Below are 15,653 nucleotides of genomic sequence, written 5' to 3'. Positions count from 1 at the left end.
ATGTGGGATGCCTCTCCATAAGCATTCTGCCGGCAGACACATAATTAGCTGCATTGTCTGTTACGACTTGCACCACATTCTGCACACCAATCTCCTGAATGAACCCATCTAACAACTCACATATCGTTGCTGCATCTTTGATATGTTCTGATGCATCCAACGATTTAATAAACATGGTACCTTTAGGACAATGTACCAAGAAATTTAGAAGGGTCCTACCCTTCCTATCTGTCCAACCATCAGACATCACTGTGCATCCAGTGACTTCCCATGTCTGTTTCAACTCCGCCAATCTAGAGTTGATGTCCTGTTTTTCTGCTTGAAGAATTGGCCCCCGCAACTCCTCATATGTGGCACTTTTGTACCCTGGGCCCACAACAGCAATAGCATCACACATTGGTTGCCAAAATGGATTGGTTTTTGTGATGCTGAGAGGTAAGTCGCTCCAATAAATACACCTCCCCATGACTCTATCTGCTTCTTCCTTCTCCTTTTTTTTATAAAGCGATTTTATGCCAGGTTGTGCTCCAGCTCCTGTTCGTGGAACAAAAAATGATGACCTCGCATTCACACTAGCAGTAGCGCTAGCATGTGATGGTGTGCCAGTTGTGGAGCCCCTCCCACTAGGGCCAGTAGGGCCACTACCCTGAACATCAAAATCAGGAGAAGATATCCCAAAAGATCTACCTGCACGTTCAGCTTTGTTTCTTTCCGCCTCTTCCTTCTTTCTGTCCTTTTCTTCAATTGCCTCAAGAGCTTTTCGTATAAGCTCCGGACTAGAAACTTTACAAATGCCAACATCATGTCCAGGGAGTCTAGCAAGATGGTATTTCAGTCGTGTAACCCCACCTGTCATCTTGTCCCCACACAATTTGCATGAAAGATATGCACGATTTGTCCCACCATCAGGGATCCCATACTCCCAAAATGGGTCCAAGTTTTTTGGCATATTTGTATTTTGTAGTGGGCTAACTCAAAAGGAAACCTACAGCACCAAAAAAAATTTGGAATTAGTAACTTAATAACTTAATAAGTAATACGAATTTACGAAATTCCATGGGTGCAGGTCTCAATATCAAATCCTCATTCTTCAAAGACAAATGGAATAAACTTTAACAAAGTTCTACAATCTGCAATCTTCACACAAAGGACCCTAGTCAAGCTATGTAGAAAAGAGTCAAAAGACATTAAAATCATAAAATATAAATGTATTCAATAACAGCGTTAGAGGACTGCGATTTGGCTGCTACAGGCAGTGTATACATTGAGGATAATAAAAGCATTTATAAATTATATTTATGCTTCTAATGTTGGCTTATATGCTATCTTCTGAGGATAAGCAACTGTTGGGAAAGATTTCAATATGGTAGAGTGGGAGGGCAACTGTTGTGAAAGATTTCAATATGGTAGAGTGGGAAGGCAACTTTCCTAATCTCAGGCCAAAACATGGGATTATGCTCCATCTATTCTTCTAATATTGGTTCACTAACAATCTTTCTGAGGCTAACAATTCTCAGTATTTTGGTCATGACTCATAACCACAGTGTTACGAAGTCTTATTTTTTACAGGCTGCACACTTTGAAAACTTGAATCAATTATATATTAACCCTGATTTAATTGCAGAGATTTTACAGTGATTTTTTTGAAAGGGGTTTGTCATTTCTTCTCGGCATTACATTTTTAGATCTAACAGTGTTTAATTGGCAGGGCTCTTGAGAAGGCTCATTACTTTTCAACACCAAGCTTGAAACTTTGCCTTATCTCTGGTGCAAAAGGGCTTGAAGCGACTTGGTTATCTGCAGAAAAATTCTGAAGGCTTTCAAGCCTTGAAAACTTAATAAAGTTCCCCTAATAATTTGACTAAATAGAACTCAAATATGACTAATTTTGGGAGCTAACTATTAGCGTTTCTGGCTTGCTGCTCCTCTGGCTGTGAGAGTTTTAGATCACTGGTGTAAGTTTGCAGGTGTTATAGTAAAATTTTGACGAAGATTTCATCATAAGTCTTGGCATAGAGACTGATTTTCAAGAAGATTGTTCATTGCTGCATATATGTCTAAGGCTAACAGGTTTGTGTTTCAGGTGTGACATTCCTCTTTGAAAGGGTTTCACTGTTTATTTGGGGTCTATACATTGATATTTGAAGGATCACATTAATATACCAGCAACAAAGGGAATGCCGCAAGGCTTCAAGCCTCAATCCTCTCCCTAACTTGACATATTTCCTCACCTTCACATACTTCAGATCTGAAGTAGTTGTTGCAGATCCTAATCTCACTGATAATACATAACAATAAGCCCTAAACACTAATAAAATAACACACAATAATCATAAAACAACTCACATATTCTTCTAATATTGGTTCACTAACACTGTGGTTATGACCAAAATACTGCGTATATAGTCTCGACTCTCGACTCTCCATGGCACATGCATATAGAATGACGTGCGTCGTGCATACCTGTAGGCTGGCCGCTGTACAGTGTATGTAAACCCTCCTTCGCAGCCAAAGATCAACTTCAAACCCTCCGCACTGTTCGCACTCGGACTCTCCAGCTCTCGAAAATAAAATGACGCCCTTACGGTAAACAAAAACCTATTTTATAAACTGTGCCGGCGATATATACCATCGTCGCGCGATTTTTATAAAAATATCGGCGATATCTCGGATTTCTCGCGAGATTTTCGAAATTAGAAAATATCGCGATTTTTGCCAGCCGAAATTTCGTTTTGATGAAAATCGCGCGATATTTACGAATATCGCCGAAAAATCGGCGATATTATCAACACTGGTTTCTAGTGCAGAGGTTATACAAAAAGCTCGTGAAGCAATTGCCGAACAAGACAGAAAGAAAGCTGCTAGGGAGAGGCCAATGGTCTCAGATAGATAGCTGCTAGTTTTATTTGTTTTGCAACTTTTGCTACATATAAGTTTATAACTCATGATGATGAAATACTTTTAAAGTTTTATATGTGATGTTATTTTGTTTGAGTCCTTGATTGGACAATTATCACTATCAGGGATCAGCAGGATATGCGATGTTATTTTGTTTGAGTCCTTGATTGGACAATTATCAGGGATCAGCGGGATTTGGTATTGCCTTTGAAGTTTGATCATGATGTATCATTTCTATTTGACATCATATATATCAATGCCTTCTTCATATTTATGTGCCATTGTGTTTAGTTCATGTTGTTATTGCTTTATATGTTTAGAAATCTGAAAAAAATGAATATATTATGCATTTTTTATGCTTGCCAATATTTGCTGATATTTTGCCAATATTTTCGCCGATATTGCCGATAAGATATTTTCTGGACCCTCGCCGATATTTTCCCGATACCGATATTATCAACACTGGGTGGAACATACTCTGGGAGAACTTGGGTGGGGTATGTTTTGAGAGAGACAATGATGAGGGTGTTTATAAATCATTGGGATCGCTAGCATTGTGCTCTGATTTTGTGGAGAGATAGAGCTGTTAGTCAAGGCCTTGCTATGTGACAATGCTGGATGATATGATGCTATACAGATGGGTTACCATTCCGACTCTTATGAGAATTCTTCAGATTGAGAATGTCCAAGTACCTTGTATGGATTATGAATACCTCCCTAGTTAAGAGGGAATGTTGAAATATGTAACTAGGTTCGGTCTTCATAATGGCATATGTAATCGTGATTTTATGTATTTAATGAAAAGAGAAAAATAAATTTATTATTTGTATTCTTGAGGCATGGGTTTCATGCTCAAGGAAATTTATTTTTAGGTCAAGCACCCATTGAGTGCTTCTAGGTTTGTCATAAAGTCAATTAAGTCATTGTCATGTATTGAAGACCCATTTGGACATGTTACATACTGTAATTTTTTTTGAGTCAAAATAGAGTCAAAAGACGTACATTTTTTCTGAGCGTTGGCTCGACCTAGCCGGCTTGATCAGCTCCCCTGTGCTGCCTCCTGCGGCCTCCTCGCCTGGCAGCCTCCTGCTGCTGGGCCGCCCGCTCTCGACCCCCTTGATCTGGGCTGCTTCCACCCTCTTGGCAACCTTCTCTTGCTGTGCGAAGCGATCTCCCTGCTGAGCGCTTGTGCCAGCGTTTGATCAGGCTCCAGACCTGCTGCGACCAGCCGCCCAGCCATGCCGCCCTCTGGGGGCCCGGATCCATTGGACCCTCCCCTGCCCCCTCCCCCGGAGGTGATCGCATTCAAAGCAATGATCGCCTCGAGCTGCAAGCGTCCGCCCTCAGCCAATCAGCAGAAGTTCGTCAAGAAGATGGAATCCATCCCCACGGTAGCCCTTCTCGAAGAAGAAACCTACAAAGCAGCTCTGAATCTTGCTGAGAGAGGTCTCATAGGCCAGTTCACAGGCCTTTGGCCCTCTCCCAAGTCGGTAGAGGACTGGACACAAAGGAATTGGAAGCTGTTAATCAAAGAAGGAATAAAAAGCTACTTCGTAGGCAAAGGTTTTTTCGTCTTCGTCTTTGAAAGTGCAGAGGATAGAAGCTTAATCTTCAGAAACGGACCTTATTTTATGGGCCCCCAAGGTCTATATCTTAACAAATGGTCGCCAGATTTCGACCCAGCCCAGGATGTCCCATCTGTTGTACCGGTGTGGGTGCGGCTTCCCCATCTCCCCCTCCACTGCTGGAATCAGAAGTCTCTTCAGATCATCGGCAACGGCTTAGGAAAATACATAGATCAGGCCGTAAGAAAAGATCAATATTCATGTGCACGCATCTGTGTCGAAGTTGACCTGGAGGAGGGTTTGCCAAAGCCATAAATCTTAAAATTGCAGGATGGACGCATGTCCAAGAGTTGGATTATGAACAACTCCCATTTAAATGCAGACACTGCCATGGCTACGACCACTTCGCCAAACATTGCAAGAAAAAGGCGGAAGAATAGCCAGACAAACAGAATGGCGAGCAATGGACTCAAATACAAAAAACCACCAATCATAAAAAAGGCAATGGGAAAGGCACTCCGAAAGAGACACCAAGAAGCTCCAACCCCACCCAAGAAAAGAACTCAAACGACAAAGAAAACAGTCAGAGCAAGTCAGCCACAATAGCCCCAGAAAATTTGGATCAGACTGTTCCTCCTATCACTAACAAAGAAGATGAAGAAATGGCTCATCTGGAAGCCTCCCAAGGAAGCCCTTCCAATCCCTCATATGCAGATGTAGCAAGGAAAAAACCAGCTGATAGCTCCGACTCCTCGGAGGAGGAAACCTATGAGCAGCCCACAAGAAAAGTCGGCAGGAAATCCCGCAGAGAAGCAAGGGAAGAGGAGGCGGAAAGGCTCAAAACCCAAGGAAGCCAGCCCACAATAGAGATGTCTATCGGGAGAAACTCCAGGAATAGGCCCCCTAAGGGAGGCTCCCACCCCACCCTTGGTAAATAATGCGCCTCGTCTCTTGGAACTGCAGAGGTCTGGGTAACCCCTCGAAAGCAGAAGCGGTCAAGGATCTTCTCAAAATAGAACCCTCAGACATTCTAATGCTCCAAGAGACTAAGATAGAGGGGAAAGCCCTCCTAGACATCAACAAGAAGAAATGGAAGAAAAGCACAGGAAGAGCAGTCAGCTCAAGAGGCTCATCTGGAGGGCTTGCAACTCTTTGGACAGAAGATCTCTTCCAGCTGAACAAATACCATGAGACCCAGCACTGGATCTTCACGGAACTAATGCATTGTACAAGTAAGTTAACCATCTCCCTGTTCAATCTTTATGTACCTGTCCTGTATTCTGAAAAGAGAGACTGTTGGAACTCCCTTATTGAATTCCTTGAGCAGCAGTCCCCTAGCAATATTATTCTTGCTGGGGATCTAAACATTGTTTTAAAATCCAAAGAAAAAAGGGGAGGAACTAACAGCAGAGACCCCATGCTTCCCATGGTGGAAGACCTCATACAGCAGTGGGAACTCCTCGATTTCACTTCGGTCAAACACATGGTCCAACAACAGAGGGTGAGGATCATATTTCCGCTCGTCTGGACCGTTTCCTAGTCCAAGATGCACTGATGATGAACAAGAAGATAATTATCACCAAAATCCTTCCCAAATTGACCTCAGATCATAAACCAGTCCAGCTCATTCTGGAAGATGAAGAAGACCTTGGTCCAATCCCCTTTTGATTCAACCCTCTTTGGACAGAAAGGGACGGTTTCATAGACACAATGAAAACAGCATGGGCCAAACCCGTCACAGTGTCCTCTAGTTATCTGTGGGAACAAAAGCTCAAAGCCACAAAGCAAGCCCTGAAGGAATGGATAAAGAAACCTGCCCCAAATCCAACCAGCCAAAGAAAAGAAATTGTTCAGTCTTTAGAGGCTCTGCAAGTCGAAATGGAAAGCAGAGATATCACTCCAACGCTGCTCGACAAAGAAGTTAAAATTCAACGTTCAACATTTCGATCCTTCCGGATGGAGGAAGAGTACTGGAGAATCAAATCTTGGAGTCTGTCGTTGAAGGCTGGCGACTGGAACACCTCCTTCCACCGCCAATATCGAGCAAGACTTTCCAGAAACCATATCTCTGAAATAACAACAACAGAGGGGCAGATCTGCAAAGGGTTCAGCCAGATAAAAGAGGCAGCTGAAAGACATTTCAGACATCTCTACACCACAGGTAATCAAGCCAACGAGGAGGAAACTGCTGATCTCCTCTCCAACATTCCTCTCCTGGTTAGCCCTGAAGACAATTTCGCTCTCATTAACCCCATCACTGAAGAAGAAATCACTAAAGTCATCTGGTCTATGGACTCGGACAAGGCCCCTGGGCTTGATGGATTCACTATACACTTTTATAAGACTTGCTGGGACATCATCAAAGCGGATCTTATAAAGATGGTAAAAGGATTCATGAAAAAAGCCAAGGTAGGAGGAGGAACTAATTCCACCTACTTCGCCCTTATCCCTAAAGAATCCAACCCCGAAACCTTCGCCAGATTCAGGCCAATATCGCTTTGTAATGCCTCCTATAAAATTCTGGCAAAGCTTCTTGCTAACAGGATGAAGCCACTGCTCAACAGGCTGATCTCCAGCAATCAAGGTGGCTTTGTAGAAGGTAGGCACATCTTGGATAATGTCATCCAAGTGCAGGAGATAATTCACTCAAGAAAACAGCGAAAAGAAAAAGGTATGTTGATAAAACTTGACATGGCCAATGCTTTTGACCGAGTCAATCGCTCCTTCGTTTACAAAGTCCTCCATTCCTTTGGCTTCTCTCCCTATTTTTTCAATCTCATCGCTGCCTGCACTCACAACCCCTGGATTGCCCCTCTTGTAAACGGTCGTCCTACCTCTTTTTTCCAAGCCCAGAGAGGACTCAGGCAAGGATGCCCGCTCTCTCCCTTCCTGTACATCCTGATGGCGGACTCCCTTAGTAGAAAGCTATCAGCTGAAAAAGTTTCAGGTTCCCTTCCTGGCCTCAAACCCTCCATTACCTCTCCAGCTCAGAACCACTCACTCTTTGCAGATGACTCTCTCCTCCTGGGAGGCGCCTCTGTTAGAATAGCCAAATCCTTTGACTCTGTCCTCAAAAGCTATTGCAGGGTCTCGGGAGCCTCTATCAATGAAAGAAAAAGTGAAGTCTATGGTTGGAACATTGGGCAGCAAGAGCTCACAAGTATCTCTAACATTCTTGGCTTCAACGGACATGCCCATTGGGAGAAGATAAAATACCTTGGCCTCCCCATCACAAATGGCTTCAACAAGAGGTCGCTGTGGTCCGAAATCATCAGCAAAATTAAAACAAAAATTACAGTCTGGGGAGGATATTGGCTCACAAAAGGAGGCAAGGTCATCCTGATCAAGACTGTGTTATCTGCGCTCCCGATTTATCAAGCAGCCTTCCTCCTTGCCCCAAAAAGTGTTACGGACCAAATCTCCAAAATCCTTTGTGACTTCCTCTGGCAGGGGGGATAGGAAATCAAAAAAATTCCACTTAGTGAAATGGGACGTGGTCAAGCGCCCAACTACTGAGGGAGGACTACAAATCCGTGATCCGGCATTAGTCAACCTGGCGTTGGGAGGCAAAATTATGTGGAAGCTATTCAAAGATCCCAAGCACCCTGTCTGCGATACGTTGAAATCAAAATACGCCCACAAGATGCCGCTCAGAAGTCTACAGGCAGCTCAAACAAGCAACAACACTCAGGTCTGGAAATTATGCAATAAAAGTTTGAATTTCTTCATAGGTAAGGCGTACAGGATCCCAGGGAACGACAAACATACAAATCTGTGGCATGATAGAATAATGGATCGAGATCCCCTCGCGGAAATTGATGAAATCGCAGAGCTAAAAAACTGGTTGGAACGTGCAGGGATAAACACCGTTTATGATCTGTCCAATTGGGATTGTCACGACGATTGGCAAGGCTGGGACTTTTTTGGAGTTCCAGATCGGCTAAACCAGCAGAAGCGCGCCCTTGAAGAACTGTTGGAAGAAGCGGCCCCAGTGAACAGAAAAATGAAGGATAGCTGGGGATGGGGGCAATCTGGAAGCTACACAACAGCAACAGCTTATAACGCCCTCCAGCCAAACAGGAATTGCAGTAAACCACTGGATTTTTGGAAGAAAGTCTGGGAACCGCTAGCTCTTCCTAAAGTAAACTTCTTCTTTTGGACACTGGTCCACAACAAGCTGTTAACAGGAGACAATCTGATGAAAAAAAGCATAGCTGGGCCGCATAGATGTGAGCTGTGTAGAAGCAGCTTAGAAACTGCCAAGCACCTCTTCATGGAATGCAAGTTTGCCAAAGAAGTATGGGGACTCATACTACACGAGCTACAAATCACAGTCCCCCCTTTTAACTTTGTTGCTGATCTATTTGACTCATGGAATCAATGCTATCCCAACAAAATCCCCAGCAAATCTTTTTGGAGAAAAGTCTGGAACGCTATCCCCAAATTTGTGTGCTGGCAGATTTGGCTGACCCGAAATGACCTGATATTCAATGAAAAGTTGCAAGCTCCTTTCTTGGCAGCGGTAAAGGCCAAATCCCTCCTCCTTGAAGCAGCCCAACAACAATATTTTTCAGATGACTCTTTGCTTCTACCTGAAGAAGAGAGGTGGCTGGGCCCCCTCTCCCCCTACCCTCGGAAGCAGTTATCAGCCCCTCATGCAGTGAATCCGGAATGGCGCAAAAGAGATTCCGAAGCCACCATTTAAGAATGGTGGCGAAAACAAAAAATAATCACGATTTTCTTCGATGGAGCCTCCAAAGGCAATCCTGGGACAGCAGGAGCTGGAGGGGTCATTTATGCCTCAGACGGATCAAGAAGGGACAGCTTTTGTTGGGGCATCGGGCAGAAAACCAACAATCAAGCAGAGATCCAAGGCCTCCTCAAAGCTTGCCAAATAGTCAGAGACAGGGGAGACAAAGAATTCCAAGTTTTTGGAGACTCAGAGATCTTAATAAAAAATTTAAATACGGGCAAATTGTTCAACAATGCAAGTCTCAACAAAACTCTGAATAGATTAAAGAGAGTCCTGCTCGACTTCGACTCCTACAAATTCCTCCATATCCTCAGAAGCTTGAACAGTGAAGCAGATCTTATGGCAAACGAACGCTGCACTCTTGGGAAAGGACAACTCCTCATAAATGACGAAAGGTCATTCTATCCCTGTAATCCATGAGGAACATGCATATTGTAATAGCACAAGAAACAGAAATAGAAGCAATGTAATGATGGCTGCCATGGCGTAAGTCCAATCTTTTCTCCAAATAAATAAATCATACCCGTTTCAGTTAAAAAAAAAATAGAGTCAAAAGACCCCCCAAGACCTCGTCATGGCACAAAGACCAAGTCGGCCTACATGAAGGGACAAGTCGGACTTAAGATAACAATTCGTACCCCTCACAAGCCTATAAATAAGAAGGAATTTGAACTCATTTGCACACTCACTCAAGAAAGGTCGGTCTCCTCAAGATAGAAGCTGGAAAAGGACGACAAAGAAGAAGAAGATCAAGATCGAAGTTTTTGGGCCTCTCCCTCTCTTTCGTTAGGGTTTCTACAATTTTTGGGCTAGACGAAATTCTGAAGCTGCATCGAAGTTGTGAAGCTGCAAGGTCGAAGCTGCCTCTAGATTGAAGCTGTGAAGTTGCTTCTAAATCGAGGTTGTGAAGCTACTGGGTTGAAGCTGCATCAAGGTTGAAGCTGTGAAGTTGCTAGGTCAAAGTTGCTGAAGTTGCTAGGTCGAAGTTGCAGAAATTGTTGCTGGGGTCGAAGTTGCTGGAAGGTCAAAGTTTGTTGCTGGAAAGAAAGCTCATCAAGAAGGAAGGATGACTTGGTCTTGGAGGATCTTGGTCAAGGGTCATAGGTCTTGGAATTCGTCAATTGAAGTTCTATAAGAAGAGAAGGATTCTGGTGGGTTTTCCTCTCAGTTGGAGAGGTTTTGGCCCTGGCTGATCGCCTATATCTTGTGTCCTATTGTCTCATTGTTCTTTATGATTTGGTAGTTGTTTGATGATAGAGAACACTAATAATAATAAAAGGAAAGAAGAAGTTAATCAAGTAAAGTAAAAATACATCACAAGCAGTTATCAAAGGAAGAGAAATCACCTACACTTGTTGCCCCCTAGATTTCTCAATAGGAAGGGGTGTTAATCCTCAATCCTAGTGTCATGGGATCTCCCTTGTTGACATATGGTTTTAGGAAGGGCACTACTTGGGAAACCTCGATTTCGGTTGCATGGTCCTGTTTTCTCGTTCCACATTTTTCACTCCTCTCGGCACATGACAAGCCCTATTTCATCATTTTCCTTCTCTAGGTCCACAAGGCACTGACACCCCCCTCCCCTTATCTGCATAGTTGGGTCGGGCCTGGAAATATTGCCCCGAAGTTTGATGTAGCTAAAAGAATGTTAAAAGCATATCATGGCCACAAGCAAGAAACAAAGGAAAATAATATTATAAAATGCAAAATATGTCTAGGACACTTAATATAGCATGTGGGCAAAAGCCGAGCATGAGCTGTACCCCTTTATCATGGCCATCACCCTGGTTCCTAGGGCCCCATGTGTGCCCCCACATCATTAAGGAACCCATGCACATCCCAACCCTGGTGGGCAATGAACTGTCCCACCTTAAGGGAGTAGTAATTGCTTCATATCATACACAACATGCTCTAATTTCCCGGAGCCTCGAGCAGTGATACAAAGAAAAAATTAGAGAAAGGAAAAAGACAAATAAAGAGGGGTGGAAAAACAAAGGCCGGGGTAACTCATGTATCCACGATTGCTCCCTCCTACACTTATACACCCAATAGGTGGACATCCCTCATTATTACTATCCTTTTACCCATGACGTTTGGCTTGGAGACCCTTGTGACCCCATTCATTTCACCATCATTACCTATCACTTAAGGGGTGTACCAGGGACTTGACTTCCCCTTAGGGGTTGGGAACACCTAATAGGGTTGTTTATTAACCACTCCTACCTAGGGAGATAACACTATTACGAGATTAAAGCCCCAATTTTGGAAGGGAACCCCAATATGAAGTCTCAAATATGCCCTTGATTAACAATCTTGGTTCACTTAGATGCACTAATGAACTATTGTACCTAATGGTGAGGATGCGATACTAGACATTATATGTAATTGGCAGGTTGTTTCATCATGGGTTGGGCAACTTAATTAGGGCCCATGTCCACCAGAGGATCATATTGACATCCCCAAGGGAAGTGTTGAGAGCAATGGGACTCTCATCATGTGTAGAGCATCATTTCATGCCATGCGCACATTTAGCACCCTCAATAGTCTGCTCATTGCCCCACACTATTCACGAGATGATGCACTTGGACCAACGTGCCTCGGCCGACATAACATGCACCATGTGATGTGGTGGTTGATCTAAGGCCCAAAGGAGGTTTGTATCACCCCTTGAGACATGGAGGGCAAGCACCATCATCAAAGCCCTCAATATTGGAGCATTACAACCTATTCTATCATCAGGAGACACATAAGACTAGCTTTTGTGCCCCAACACAAATTGGGGCCCCACATGATGACTTACATGGAGACTAAGGGGTCATCCCCTTGTTCGAGATTTATGGAGCCCTCTCACACATTTTGGCACAAAGAGGACTCAACGTGGCCTTCCAACAACCCTACATCAGCATGACATCATCATTTCAACTTGCATTTGGATGGCTAATTCATAATTTTGTAAAGCTACTTGGTCGGCTTGTGACCAAGGGATGTATCTTGCCCATTTTTATAATGTTGAGGGGCTTAGGCTAATAATTCGACCTAGTAGGACTCATATAAATAGAACTTAACTTCATTTGTATTGGATCATCCTCACACTTGGGAATTTCGGTCTTCTTGGCAAATTCACACTTTTTCTTTGGATTGGATATTAGATGTCTTGGATGCATTTCGATATTTGGACTTGAAATTTCGATCTTCTTTGGAGCTATCTCTTGATTTGTGGATGGATATATTGCATGTCAATCTTGTAAGTTCCTTTGTTGAAATTTTGATCTTGAAATATGTCTAATGTATGAAATTACTATGACTAGATTAATGTTAATTGTGCCCTAATTTTGAGAAGATAAAGTTTGAAAGCTATTTAGTTGACAATTGCATATGATATTCATTGTTTGACATGTGATGAATGTTCCTAGTGGATGAAACATTGTTTTCTCCATAAAAGTCCATAATTTTTGAGTGGGTAATTGTTGAGGGTTGGTAGCTAGGGCTTCAATCCTTGACCTCCTTAAGGATGGTTTTGGAAAATCTAAAGCATCTAGGACTCCATAGGCCCAAAGGACAAGGCATTGGTCCAAGGCATTTGGTGATCAAACCTCTTTCTCTCCATAATTTCTTCTTCTAAAATTTCGGTGCCCTTTTCTTGGACGACTAGGCTAGGGCATAGAGCGAAATTCATTAGAGAAGAAATTTGTGGATAGACTACAAGCCAGGACCAAAAGCCCTCCTCTTGAGGGGAAAACCCTTAAATCTCTTGTCTTCTTATAGATATTTCAACTGACAAATACCATGACCTAATGACTCAGTCCAATACCCTCCAAGATCAAGATCAACCTCTTGAGATAATGTGCAAAATTTGTACTTGCCAAAACCAGGTAAATCTCTTCCAATTGCATCAACTCGGCTTCCTGCTGCAAGAACTTCGACCTCCTACTGTAGATCTGAAGTTTCGACTCCCTAGCAACTGCTGCTGCCACACGTGGGAACTTCGATCCTTTTCCTAGAGCCTTCTTCTGTCCTTCGCTTGCCTTTCCTTGTGACTTAGGGCTAGAGAGATACCCTTAGTAGCCTTCGCTTGCCTTCTTCCCTTCCGTCGTTCCAAGATCGAACTAGATGAGACCCTTCTGCAGAAACCCTAGCTTCCTTTAGCACGTGAGAGAGGGAACTAGCCCAAAAAACTTCGTCCTTCTTCGACCTCTTCTTCGTCCTTCTTCTTCGACCTCTTCTTCGCATAGAATGAGAGATGTGTGAATGAGTCTTTGGAGGACGAGTTCCTCTCCTTATATAGGCTTCTTCAAGGGGTAGACGTGGCTCTACATTTAGGCCGACTTGACAACTTCTAAGCCGACTTGACCTTGGAGGGTAGTTTGACACTTTAAAGACAAAAATAATTTTTCTTTACAAGTTACAATGTGCCCATTGGGGTCTTCAATATATGACAATGACTCTTTTGACTTCTAGACCTAGGACAAACCTTAGAACCACTCACTGGGTGCTTGACCTATAAAAGAAAAGAACTTGAGCATGGAATCCATGCTCCAATAATAATAATAATAATAATAATTTATTTTCATTTTATAATTTACAAAAGATACATTTCATACTTATGAAGAACGACCCTAGCTACACATTTTTCAACACTCCCTCTTAACTAGGGAGGTATTCATAAGAGGTGCATGGTTATTCTCAATCTGAAGAGATCTCATAAAAAGAGTCGGATTGGTAACCCATCTGTCTAGCATCATGTTAACCAACATTGTCACATAGCAAGGCCTTGACTAAAAACTCTATCTCTCCACAAGATCAGAGCACAATGCTGGCGAGACCAATGATTTATAGACACCATCATCGTCTCTCAAGGTACATACTCCACCCAAGTGTTCACTGAGTATGACCTTCTTTGGACTATTCTTATCTTGGATAGCCAGTCCTCAAAGAATATCGGTCCATGACTACTCTTGTCTTGGATGCCCTACCACATCCTCAAAGAGTATCGAATGCCAGATGGTTACCCAATCCTCCATTCTTTCTTCCCAAGTGAAGACAAGAATGTAGTGTCTATCTCTCCCTCTCAATTAGGGAGGATACATCAACCAAGCCAAGCTTGTCTCTCAAGTACACAAGCTTCTTGTTCGGAAGAGATTTTGTCAATATGTCAACTACCTGCTCATCAGTGGAGATATACTGTAGCTACAACACACCATTTTGTACTAGCTCTCGAATATAATGATACTTGTTGTTTATATGCTGTCTTTTCATGAAATACTAGGTCTTCTGACAAACGTATACAATTGGTGTTATCATAAAGTTTTATTGTAGGGTTCATCGGTCCTTCAAAGAGGTCAGATAACAACTTCCTCAACTAGAATGCTTCTCTGCTTACTTCACAGGCTGCAACATATTCAGCCTCAGCACTACTTAATGCAATTGTGTCTTGTTTCTAGCTCTTCCATGAGATCATGGAGGATCCTAAACTGAAACATCCTCTAGTAGAGCTTCTTCCATCCTGCTCACTGCCTCTACAGTCGGAATCTGTATATCCAATCAGGTGGACATCATTCCTCCTATCATATTTTAGGCAGTAGTGGATAGTTCCACACAGATATCTCAGTATATGTTTTGCTTCTATCCATGATCATGTTTTGGCTCCACTTGGAATTAATTGAGAATGTTCACTGCAAAACATATGTCAGGTTGAGTGTTCACCAAGTACATCAATGAGCCAATCAATTGTCTATGCTTGGAAGGGTCCACAGGGCTCGATTTAGAACTCCTTAGTCTCTTCAAGTTTGTGATCATCAAAGTGGTCATAGGTTTGCAATCCATCATGTCAAACCTCTTCAACATCTTGATCACGTACTTTCCTTGACCCAAGTAAACCTCATCAGGTCCTTGCCAGACTTCTAGTCCCAAATAGTAATGCATCAGCCCTAGATCCTTCACGTCAAATTCTGCCGTCAGTTACCTCTTACATTCTTCAATTCGACCTTCTACACCTATCAAGTGAAGATTATTTATATACAGAATAATGATTACAGGTTCTCCATCTACAACCTTGATATAAAGGTTCAGATCAACATAACTTTTTGTGAAGCCTATTCTTTGTAGGTATGCATCCATTCTAGCATACCATGCCCTTGGTGCTTGCTTGAGGCCATATAATGCTTTCTTCAATTTGCAAACATATGCCTTCTGTCTTTAACTTCAAATCCCAAGGGTTGCTCTATATAGACTTCTTCATCTATTGTGCCATTCAGAAATGCAGTCTTGACATCCATTTGATGGATGTTCCATCCCATCGATGCTGCCAGAGAGACTAATGAACGAATCGTCGTATATCTTGCTGTTGGAGCAAATGTCTCTTCGTAGTCGATGCCTTCTTGTTGAGAGAAACCCCTAGCCACAAATCTTGCCTTATACTTATCTATACTTCCATCTGC

General features: G+C 42.8%; 1 protein-coding gene across 1 annotated transcript in view; it reads left to right on the top strand.

Annotated features, from left to right (window-relative positions):
* LOC149239026 (transferring glycosyl group transferase) overlaps nt 1-15,653 on the top strand; it is a 107,412-nt gene that overhangs the window by 72,511 nt on the left and 19,248 nt on the right. The window lies entirely within an intron of this gene.

This window comes from Pinus tabuliformis, chromosome 8 (assembly GCF_031772625.1).
Source record: "Pinus tabuliformis cultivar Carrire ecotype Pingquan chromosome 8, CPIR1, whole genome shotgun sequence".
In the NCBI taxonomy this organism is placed as follows: Eukaryota; Viridiplantae; Streptophyta; class Pinopsida; order Pinales; family Pinaceae; genus Pinus; species Pinus tabuliformis.
Note: the sequence above shows the minus strand (reverse complement) of the source record. Positions and strands in the feature narration are given on the sequence as shown.